The sequence below is a fragment of the Mytilus galloprovincialis genome, chromosome 5 (assembly GCF_965363235.1).
Source record: "Mytilus galloprovincialis chromosome 5, xbMytGall1.hap1.1, whole genome shotgun sequence".
Classification (NCBI taxonomy): Eukaryota; Metazoa; Mollusca; class Bivalvia; order Mytilida; family Mytilidae; genus Mytilus; species Mytilus galloprovincialis.
The window spans coordinates 71,537,103-71,547,127 of NC_134842.1; the positions used below are offsets into that span (position 1 = coordinate 71,537,103).

Genomic DNA, 10,025 nt, shown 5'->3' on the forward strand with positions numbered 1-10,025 from the left:
CCTTATTCTTTTGATTTGGGTCCATACGTGATATTTCTAATAGCAATTGGACGATTTCAAGTTGTCCTCCTCTAACAGCTTTGTGTAAAACAGTGTCCCCATCCTGAAACATAAAGATTGAATTATTTTCAGTATCAACGCAAAAATGTAAAAAAATTCATGAGCCTGATTGATATTCAGTTTAAAATCAACATTTAATTACTGGTAGGTAACATATAAAAATAATGTAGGCGATTTAAACAAATTATGTCATTACATGAGTAATGTGTCAAAGTTATGTTGAAATTTCTTTATGGAAGTTAAATTTGATGGTTGCTGATTAAAGATTATTCCACCTGACTCGATTTTTCAATTATATCCGTGTTTGTCTCTATAAAGCAACCATTCCTAAAAGCAAACGGGTAGGAAAAATCAGACGATTTGAAAGTCTTAGCATAACTTTACTTTGTCTTCTTTTTTTCTCAGAAGAGCAAGTTTATTGTAGAATTAATACACACAATACAATGTGAAAATGAGTGTGATAGTTGTCTAAGTCGATTATTCCGCGACTGGAAAGTAGTACATTCCATACCTCATATGTTCTTGTTGGATCTATAGTTGTTCTAACTAATAATAATTTGACTATTTCGAATAGTTCTGTTTCTACAGCCAAGTCAAATGGAGTGTACCCATCCTAAAGTAGAATATACGAGTGAATATAAATAATGTTGCAAATTGTTTTAATAACAAAAGGTAAATCACACAATAATTTAATTCAGAAAAACAAAGAAAATTTAAATGATATCTTTTCGTAAATGAAGTCTTGTTTAATCAGAAATGTGTAGTGCATTCAACAACCGATATGAGTGTCTGCAGATAATCATTACCTCTCGACAGGAATATGTGTTATCCTAGTCTACTAAAATTGATAACGAGCGCACAACCCCAGTGTTGATTGGCTAGTGATTCAGTGGATAATTTTTCTAAACTATCGCCCACCGAGGCCGCAGGAAGAACTCATATAAGTACGTTTTGTATGTATATATGTGTAATACTGTTTTTCTTGTTGAATTTTGTTACTTTTTTTTTTATTCAATACTTGCAAAAGTAGACACAAAATTGGAAATTTCATTTACTCCTTTGTTTTGCCACTAACCTTTGCAATCTTAAATGCCACAATATTGGGGTTTTTTTTCTGCGTGAATTCTAGTAAGTACTAAATATGTATGCATTGTGGTTTTATTTGTAGGATTTAGTACGTATTTTTGTCAGCAATATTTGAAGTAAACATGAAAACTACATTGCTTAGACAACCTTAATATGCCCCATTTTGGTATTGAGACTATTACATGAATGAATTTCAAACTTTAAATTTTGGTATTGAGACTATTACATGAATGAATTTCAAAATTTAAATTTTCGACCTTAAAATTTAGTATATTATGAACATGCAAGTCAGGAGCCTGTAAATAGTGGTTGTCGTTTGTTTTAAACATATTTGCTTTTCGTTCATATTTTGAACATAAATTAGGCCGTTATAGCTGACAATGGGGTTTGGGCTTTGCTTATTGTTGAGGGCCGTACGGTGACCTATAGTTGTTAATTTCTGTGTCATTTTTGTCTCTTGTGGAGAGCTGTCTCTTTGGCAAACATACCACATCTTCTTTTATTGAATTCAATAATTTTTTGTAAAAAATTTAATGTATTTCAGAAAAGGTATCAAAAGTCATAGGAAAATTGGGACATGACAGTTGTTTTTCTAGCCCGGCTCCTCCTTTTTACCCCAAAATTTTCCCTTTGGTTTCTATTAATTTTAATAACACATGGATAATTTTAGCGCTTATCTGTATAGTATGTACATTCATTACTATAACATTTTATAAATAAAATGTATTTGTTTTTTACTAACTTTCAATTCTCACTTTACTAATCGATCCACGGGCCAGCGGTCATTGATATATTATACAGACTCTCTCAATTAATAAACTATGTGACCGCCATGGATAGTTAACTTGAAAATTATATCAGATAGAAAATACTCTTTATTCGTAGCAAAAGAGGGACGAAAGATACCAAAGGGACAGTCAAACTCATAAATCTAAAACAAACTGACAACGCCATGGCTAAAAATGAAAAGGACAAACTGAAAAACAATAGTACACACGACACAACATAGAAAACTAAAGAATAAACAACACGAACCCCACCAAAAACTAGGGGTGATCTCAGGTGCTCCGGGAGGGTAGGCAGATCCTGCTCCACATGTGGCACCTAAATGTTTGTTCAAAGTATAAAGAAAACGCAAACCGGAAGTCTAGTCTGACTTAAAATTACTTCCAATGTCGGAATAATATCCGGACTTTTTTTCTCTCGTTTTTCTCCCAAAATAACTCAATTTGAATACTCATATGAATGGATGACATGTACCTATAGGACATAGAGGCATGATGATTAATTAATTGTGGAAAGAAGAGAAGCGACACACAAAATGATGTCTTCTCGTTTAATAGTATAGATATGTTAAAAACCAAAATGTGAACTCTTATATGTTAATTATGAGACAACTACGTACACTTACTTTGATAATTGTACATGTTGTATGTGAATTTAAATTTTGACTGAAAGATCGAACGATATAAATTATTTTCGTGTTATGTAAGTTGGTATTTATGTTAATGAAATGTGTGAGATTAACCTCACATTGTTATTCCTTTACGCTAAAGTGTAAAGTGTTACTTCGATTCAAATTGTGACACAGCTTTGTAGGAACAGCATCTTCCATTTTTTGTTTATAAGTTTGAATATGAACGTTAGTTGCAAATCAAAGTGTTGTTTTAAGGCAAAGTGTACGGAATTAAACTACACAATGGATTTTTATTTTAATTTTACATGTAGATTCTGCTTGTAAAAATAAATCGAAAAATAAAATAAAAAAAGGTGGTAACCGTTTTCGTTTTTGAGATACGAGCTGTTGAAGTTTACAGCATCATACACCAAAATAACAAAGGATATAAAGTGAAAATCGTGAAATTCGGCAGGAATTGTTACATTTCCAAGATTTTCTATTATATTAGACAATCGATTTTTTTTTAATTTATGAGACGATTCTAAAATGTCTGAGGAATCGATTGGTGCAAAGAAAGTCCTTAGCAACCGTGCTACTTTTCAAGCTATACCCTGTTAAAGTTGAATCTTGAGTGTAAAAAAAAACAAAAACAAAGACAACGTTATTGACGTCGCTGCAACAGATACGACGCTTCATATAGTTCTATACTTGTATGAAATGTATACCGTTTTGTTTGAGTTCGTGTTGCTCGGTCTTTAGTTCTTTATGTTAAGTTTTGTGTACTATTGTATTGTATTTGTATATTATATTCGGTTGCATACGGAGATCGCCAAGCTAGAAAACGGTTAACATTTTCTTCATTTTGAACTAGAACTGTTTTCGACATTGGTGCCTTATTTTTGTTAAAATCTAAACACTGCGACGTGTTTTCAAAATCTTTGTTCCCATAAAATTTCAGTTCATCAAGGTCTCTTCTCAGAATATCAGCCATCTGTCTGGCACAGGATAACAAATCAATATTAAATTTAAGTAAATTTAAGTTGTGTGGTAATTCTTAGTACATTTGGGTAAATTAATCTTATCTTTGTGCCGCATAAGCATCTCTATAATTCAACACATCCCTGAGCAACGACATTATATATTTTATGCATTGCATGCGCTTATTTTTATCACAATCCAGACCGGCTAGTAACCGTTGTATAACTTTACACGTCTGAAGACGAATATTTGCGTGAAACATTTTTGTATGATTTTTATTTCTTTAAATCAATCTGAAATCTACAACAGTCCTTTTCCGAAAGTCGGGCTGGACCTTTACTTTTATGTCAAGACTGGATTTACACAAATTGTAACCTGAATAATTCAGTCGTATTATTCAGCTGATGTACGAATGATACATTTCTCATGTGGGAGAAAATCGGACATGGAAAGGGCTTGAGTAACTCAAAATGAAACTCTGGAAGATATTTCTAGCTTTTCGGAATTCGCGGAAACAAATGATTGTTTTTCGGCATTACGGTATTGAATCAATATGAGTCAGAGATACCAATTATTTCTGTTTGAAATAGTAGCGGCAATCCATTCATTTTATCCAATCAATTGGGGGGAGAGGGGTTAAACATTGATAGTAAAAAAACCTTGAAATATTCGATAAAAAACGTTGAATGTAAATTATATGAACTCCAAAGTCTCATATTATAAGACTGGAAACCACAGTCTTCTCAATTCTTGTATGGTCATGAACTAGGTGAACACATATAGCTGAACGTGTGCGAGATCCTCATGGATAATCATCGAGGTCGTTAAACACCCCTTGCAGTGAACTTGGGTTAAATTTAACAAAAAATCGAAATGTAATAGTCTGAACACATTTCACCTCCACTAAATATTAAATTGCAGTTACAAGCATCACAAAACTTCCCCGACTTCTTTTCTTTATTAAAATCAATTAAATCCCGACTTCCCGAAAATCGGACATAGAATTCCCGGGTCAATCCCAAAATCCCGAACTTAAAAACACCCGATCCCAGAGTTCCGATAAAGGTCCCCTCCTCCTCCGTAATTCTATATTCTATTCATTCATAATCTTGAATTGAGACTTGATACTTCAAAATTACATTCTATAATTTTGAATGATGCACACAGGCACAATAACAGAAAACAGATTTCGCTATATATCTCTTCGAAATTGGAATTAGTGAAAGAAGAAATGACAAGTTATATTTTATCTTACATGTGTACTTTCAATTTTAATATGGTTTAAATTTAGATTTAGTTTTCCCATAAATTGCGGACGGAATAGAAGACACCCTGTTTATTTTTTGCACATGTAGAAAAAGTTGAAAACTGGGAGTTGAATGACATAATTTTTACTTATTTTAAGATAAATGTTAGAGTGAGACAACTTTTAAGTTACTGAGTAATTTTGGGGGCATAATTTGTTTATTTTTTGTTTGTTTTCCGTCTTTGTTCTTCCTACTTGTAAGTGTTGCACTAGTGGTCAAATTATTCTCTTGGTATCGTCTGATATCTTATATGAATATAAATCATGTCCTTAAATTTTCAATTGCACAAAATACGAACATTTCAACGTTTTTTAAATTAAATAATTAAATTCACACGTCTTTCATTAATTATTTGTAACCTATTATAAAACTTTCAACGTTGAGTACTGTGTTTTTCATTCAAGACTACGGCTTTTTAAAACGATATTGTTGGGTCAATTCAGGTTTTATTTTAATTAATTTGATATCAATAGAAGAAAATTTGTTACATGTTTAGTTTTTATAATTTTGTTGTGAGACGTTTTTTTCTTTCTGATGATATCATAAACAGGAAATGCCTCCTCCTACGCGTCTAAGAAAAAAAACCAGTGTTTTTAAGTCAGGCTGCACACAGAACAACGTGCAGAATGCTGTGACTTCTAATTGGAGTTATTAAGATAATTTCTATGAGGTTTAAGACGGCACAGGCGTGCTTGTTGGATTCATTATAGACATCAGAAAGTAGTTTATCTTTTGTGTGTCCTTTCTTGGAGTAAGGGAGATAACTTGCGTAACTAACGACGAACGTTTTTAATCCGTATTCCGCTAGAGGCGTGCAATTACGTACACTTCGCCTTAAACGAAGTTTTACTATGAACCAGCAACAATTATGTTCCAATTGAGAGCAGAAAAATATGCATTCACAATAGTGAATAGTAAAATTTGATATACTTATTTGGTATTTTACTTTAACCAAGTAATAAGTTTAGCAATTATTAAATACTGATAATTAGGGTCAGTACCGGTGTTTCTGTATTATTCTATACACAATTGCTACCGTTACGGCATTTCTTTGCTTGATATAACTTGTAACGCCTGTAGTTGACGGCGTTTGTGTTTTTAATCTTTCGGGGTGTTTTTTTTTTTTTTTTGCATCATACTGTAGAATATTTACGGAGGGGCGAAGGATACCAGATGAACAGTCAAACTCATAGATTGAAAATAAACTGACAACGCCATGACTAAAAGATAAAAAGACAAACAGACAAATAATAGTACAAAGACATAGAAAACTAAATACTAAGCAACACAAACCCTAACAAAAACTCGGGGTGATATCATGTGCTCCGGAAAGGGTAGCAGATCCTGCTCCACATATGGCAATCGTCAGGTTGCTCATATTATTACAAATCCGGTAAATAGTCTTATTTGGTAGGTCACATTCATGAAATGAATGGTATTGTAATTATGACATAAGGAACATATCCGATATCATCTGTGCAACGTGTTTTCTATAACGGTCAACCTACTCGTGATGGCGTCCGTAACATTTACGAAGGGATAATTTCAACTTCACCATTTGAAACTCTTGTATAAGTAGATCGAGGTATTTTTTAATATAATTCAAAACAAGTTTTGAACACAATTGATTGATTTTGACCAGATCGGATAAATCATTGGAAAACAATAGAACAATCCATGATATATACAGATATAACGACATTCGCATTTTTTTATTTCATTTGATTCTGAAAGCATTGGAAATTATATGATCGGAATTGTATTGTATTGTGTTGCCTGGGCCGATATAACGCAGTACTATCCTCTAAAGAACTTCATTCATACCTCATTAACTTTATATGGATCAACATCTGTTCTTTCTAATAACAATTGGACTATTTCAACATCAACATGTTCCTTTTCGTTGTATTCAGTCTGAAATAACTATGTATATAAAGAAATAAAAAAAAATAACCATTTGTATAGATACCATTTGAGCCTACAAACCACCACTTCGCTATTTATCACGTTAACTAGAACATAGGATTTGTTTGAACGCATTTAAGAACTCCCTTAATCAGCCTTGCAATGTGTCTGATTCAACGGACCTGAATATTGACGCACAACACTCTGAAATGTCCTCATGTTTGATTTGATTGTGAAAAAAAACAACAAATAAGCCTTAGCCAACAATAAGCAAACTTGACTTGAGTTTTAGAGAACATTTTGTATAAATCATAAATTCTCCGAAACTGTAACTGGAACTTGCACTCATCATGTTAGTACAAACCCAGGGATAAGTATAATTTAGTAAGTCAAATACGCGGGAAATGAGGACAGCTATATGGCTACGACAGTTGAAACAAATCCGTCGTTATCTGTGAAGTAGATAGTCTATGACGCTCAATCAAGTCATTTTTGTAGGAATGATTTCATGTTCACCTCTTAGCATTCTTGGTTAAGTAAATTGTTTGTAAGCATCAACCCTTTATTAAAGCATGCAAGCATGATATGAAATACAAGCTCTGGAGTATCGTAACAACTGGGTGATATATTCTTCAAATGCAGGGGCTTCTGGAATGTTGCTACATATAAATGAGAAGATCACAACATGAAAGCTGAAATAATCAATTGTGTCGTAAAGTTTTGGGCTTTTCCGACCCTCGTTGTCAATTTCTAGTTATATCTCAAATTCTGCGGCAGACCTAACTGTATCTGTTATCTATAATGCTGTATTAAAATTTTGAAAATTCTGAAAAGATAGTCACCAAATTTTGAATTTTTTAAAGATAGGACATCATTAATATAGTGGAACGTGATGTGAAAGGATAATACTAGCTTATTTTAATTCTTCCTAGGAAGTCATTGTATGAAGCCAGCCTCATATGAATACGGAAACAAGTCGGCAAAAAGAGCAGCACAGAAAGTGCCCATAGGAATAATATATTTTTCTTAGTAAACACGTCCTACAAAAACACATATTGTGTCTATCATGAAATCAAGCATCTTGATAATGTCAGTTTCAGAGAACATTTTTTTATTGTCAATCATTTGGAAATTTCCGTAGTATCGGCCTTTTAAATAGACAGAGTATATACGTAACTGTTTGATAACGCATTGAAATTTTAGTTAGTTAAGTCGAGTCATTATAGGTAGGTTGCCAGCAACATTTCACTTTACCAACGTTTTAGTTTGTTTTCACATTTCCGAATTATTCAGACAATTGCAGTCCTAACCTGTACACGAATTTACTTGGATCAACCTTGTTTCGCTGCTTTCCCAGTAGACTTAAGAAACTTTAAGCAGGTCAGCAGGTTAACTGCATTAGGAGACCAGTCCTAGTCTGCTTTTTGTATTACTGGTACAGGCATATTGACAAGTCTGATCCAGACCAGACATTTGGACAAGTGTGCTATTTGCTAACCTAACGACGGATCTGCCCATGACAATAAAAATGGACAGGTGTAAACAAGACAGTATTCCCTTTTAACTATTTGAAATGATAGATTTCACGTGTTCTTCTTGAAAGATATAAATGGACAGAAACATAACAAACACTGTTTTATATCAAAATGAATCTAAGGGTTAATGAGCGGACAATCTGAGTATGTTTATCGCAACATTTGTTAGTTTTGCATCATTGCACCTGTTATCCCAACGAACAGTTAAAAAATAATTTGAAAGTGTCTACTACTTTTATTACAATCAACGTTTGCACATTTATTATGGTGGTTGAATGGATCAGTTAAAATAGAGTATGATGATCCTAAAAGAACTACCTTCCTTACCTCTAACATGTCTAAGATTTGATAACCGTTAACTTCTTTGTTTATCAGTTCGTTTTGTCTGCTAATAAATGCATGTAATGGAGTGTTGCCGTTAAACTGAAATAAGAAGGTTAATTAATCAAAGCACTTATGAAAAAGTCCAGTTTTTACCGTCTGGCAATGAGGAAGGCAAGTAACATATTAATCAAATGCAAACATGTAAATCAAGATGTGTTTTTCGAATAAATAATGTTCATACAAATGTCAACGTCAAGAATGTAGATTTTTATTAATTTAAAAAAAAAACGTATGGATTTTCATCAAACATAACAAGTATAAATAAAAGGTTGTCTCATATTTACATGTATATTCACAAAAGTATTGCAGAATAAGTATAAATTTTGTGAATGTTTTTTTTTTTAGATTTAGCAATTTCATATTCTAGTTACGTTGAATTTGTTTTCTGTTATTCAGATGACCTATAGTCATAGTTTAGAGGTAGAAATATTTGTTTATTTAATAAAATGGTACGAATGTGAAAGCCTTTATTTCAGTATGAGTATTTCATCAAAATTATTAAATGATATATTATGTCTATTTTAAAAGTTCCATGAAACATCTGATATTTTTTCATTCATTTGGTTATACTATATCCGGATTTTGACATTAATGTCTCTTCGGTGATGTTAAAATAAAGGAATCAAAACGTTATTTCGAAAGCCATTATTATTTACCATGTTTACATCAGTTTTAAGATATACTCTTTAATTTTGGTGAGTCAAAATAGGATTAACGGATTATATAAATCGTTCACTTTTTTATATAAATAAGGCCGTTAGTTTGTTCTCGTTTGAATTGTTTTACATTGTCTTATCGGGGCCTTTTATAGCTGACTATGCGGTTCTGGCTTTGCTCATTGTTGAAGGCCGTACGGTGACCTATAGTTGTTAATGTCTGTGTCATTTTGGTTTCTTGTGGACAGATGTCTCATTGGCAATCACACCACATCTTCTTTTTTATACCGACGGCAAATATAATACAAGCTCAAACGAAAAAATATAAACAAGTCTAAACTGAAACAACGTTCAAATCTAGGATTGCGTTGGATAAAAAACCCATTTTTTATACGTTTCCATGCAAAGCAAATTTCATGGTAGAGGGGTCTAAATAGAGCACAAACAGCATTTACAAAAGACTAAAACAGTGAGGGAAAAAAAGTATATTTTAGCAAAACGCATTTGACTAGCATGTCGAACAACTTAAATTCTTAAACCCTACTGACTGTAATTGTCAAATAATTAGGTAACCAGATGTAACAAAATGGATCTTAAGACACGATTCTTGTATCTACGATAGCCTTTTTTTCTAATTAAAACAAAGCAATGCCACCTCTTTTAATTTGTTTGGAATTGGGATTACTTGTGTAAATTGTAGAAAAGTCAAATGCTT

The 10,025-nt window shown here is 32.5% G+C and overlaps 1 long non-coding RNA gene across 1 annotated transcript; it reads right to left on the reverse strand.

The window, feature by feature from the left end:
• LOC143076346 (uncharacterized) lies at positions 1–6,746 on the reverse strand. The gene is made up of 3 exons (XR_012978622.1): positions 6,655–6,746; positions 572–673; positions 1–103 (listed from the first exon to the last, which is right to left on the reverse strand). It is a non-coding gene; the product is annotated as an uncharacterized LOC143076346 (long non-coding RNA).
• Positions 6,747–10,025: the final 3,279 nt, after the last annotated feature.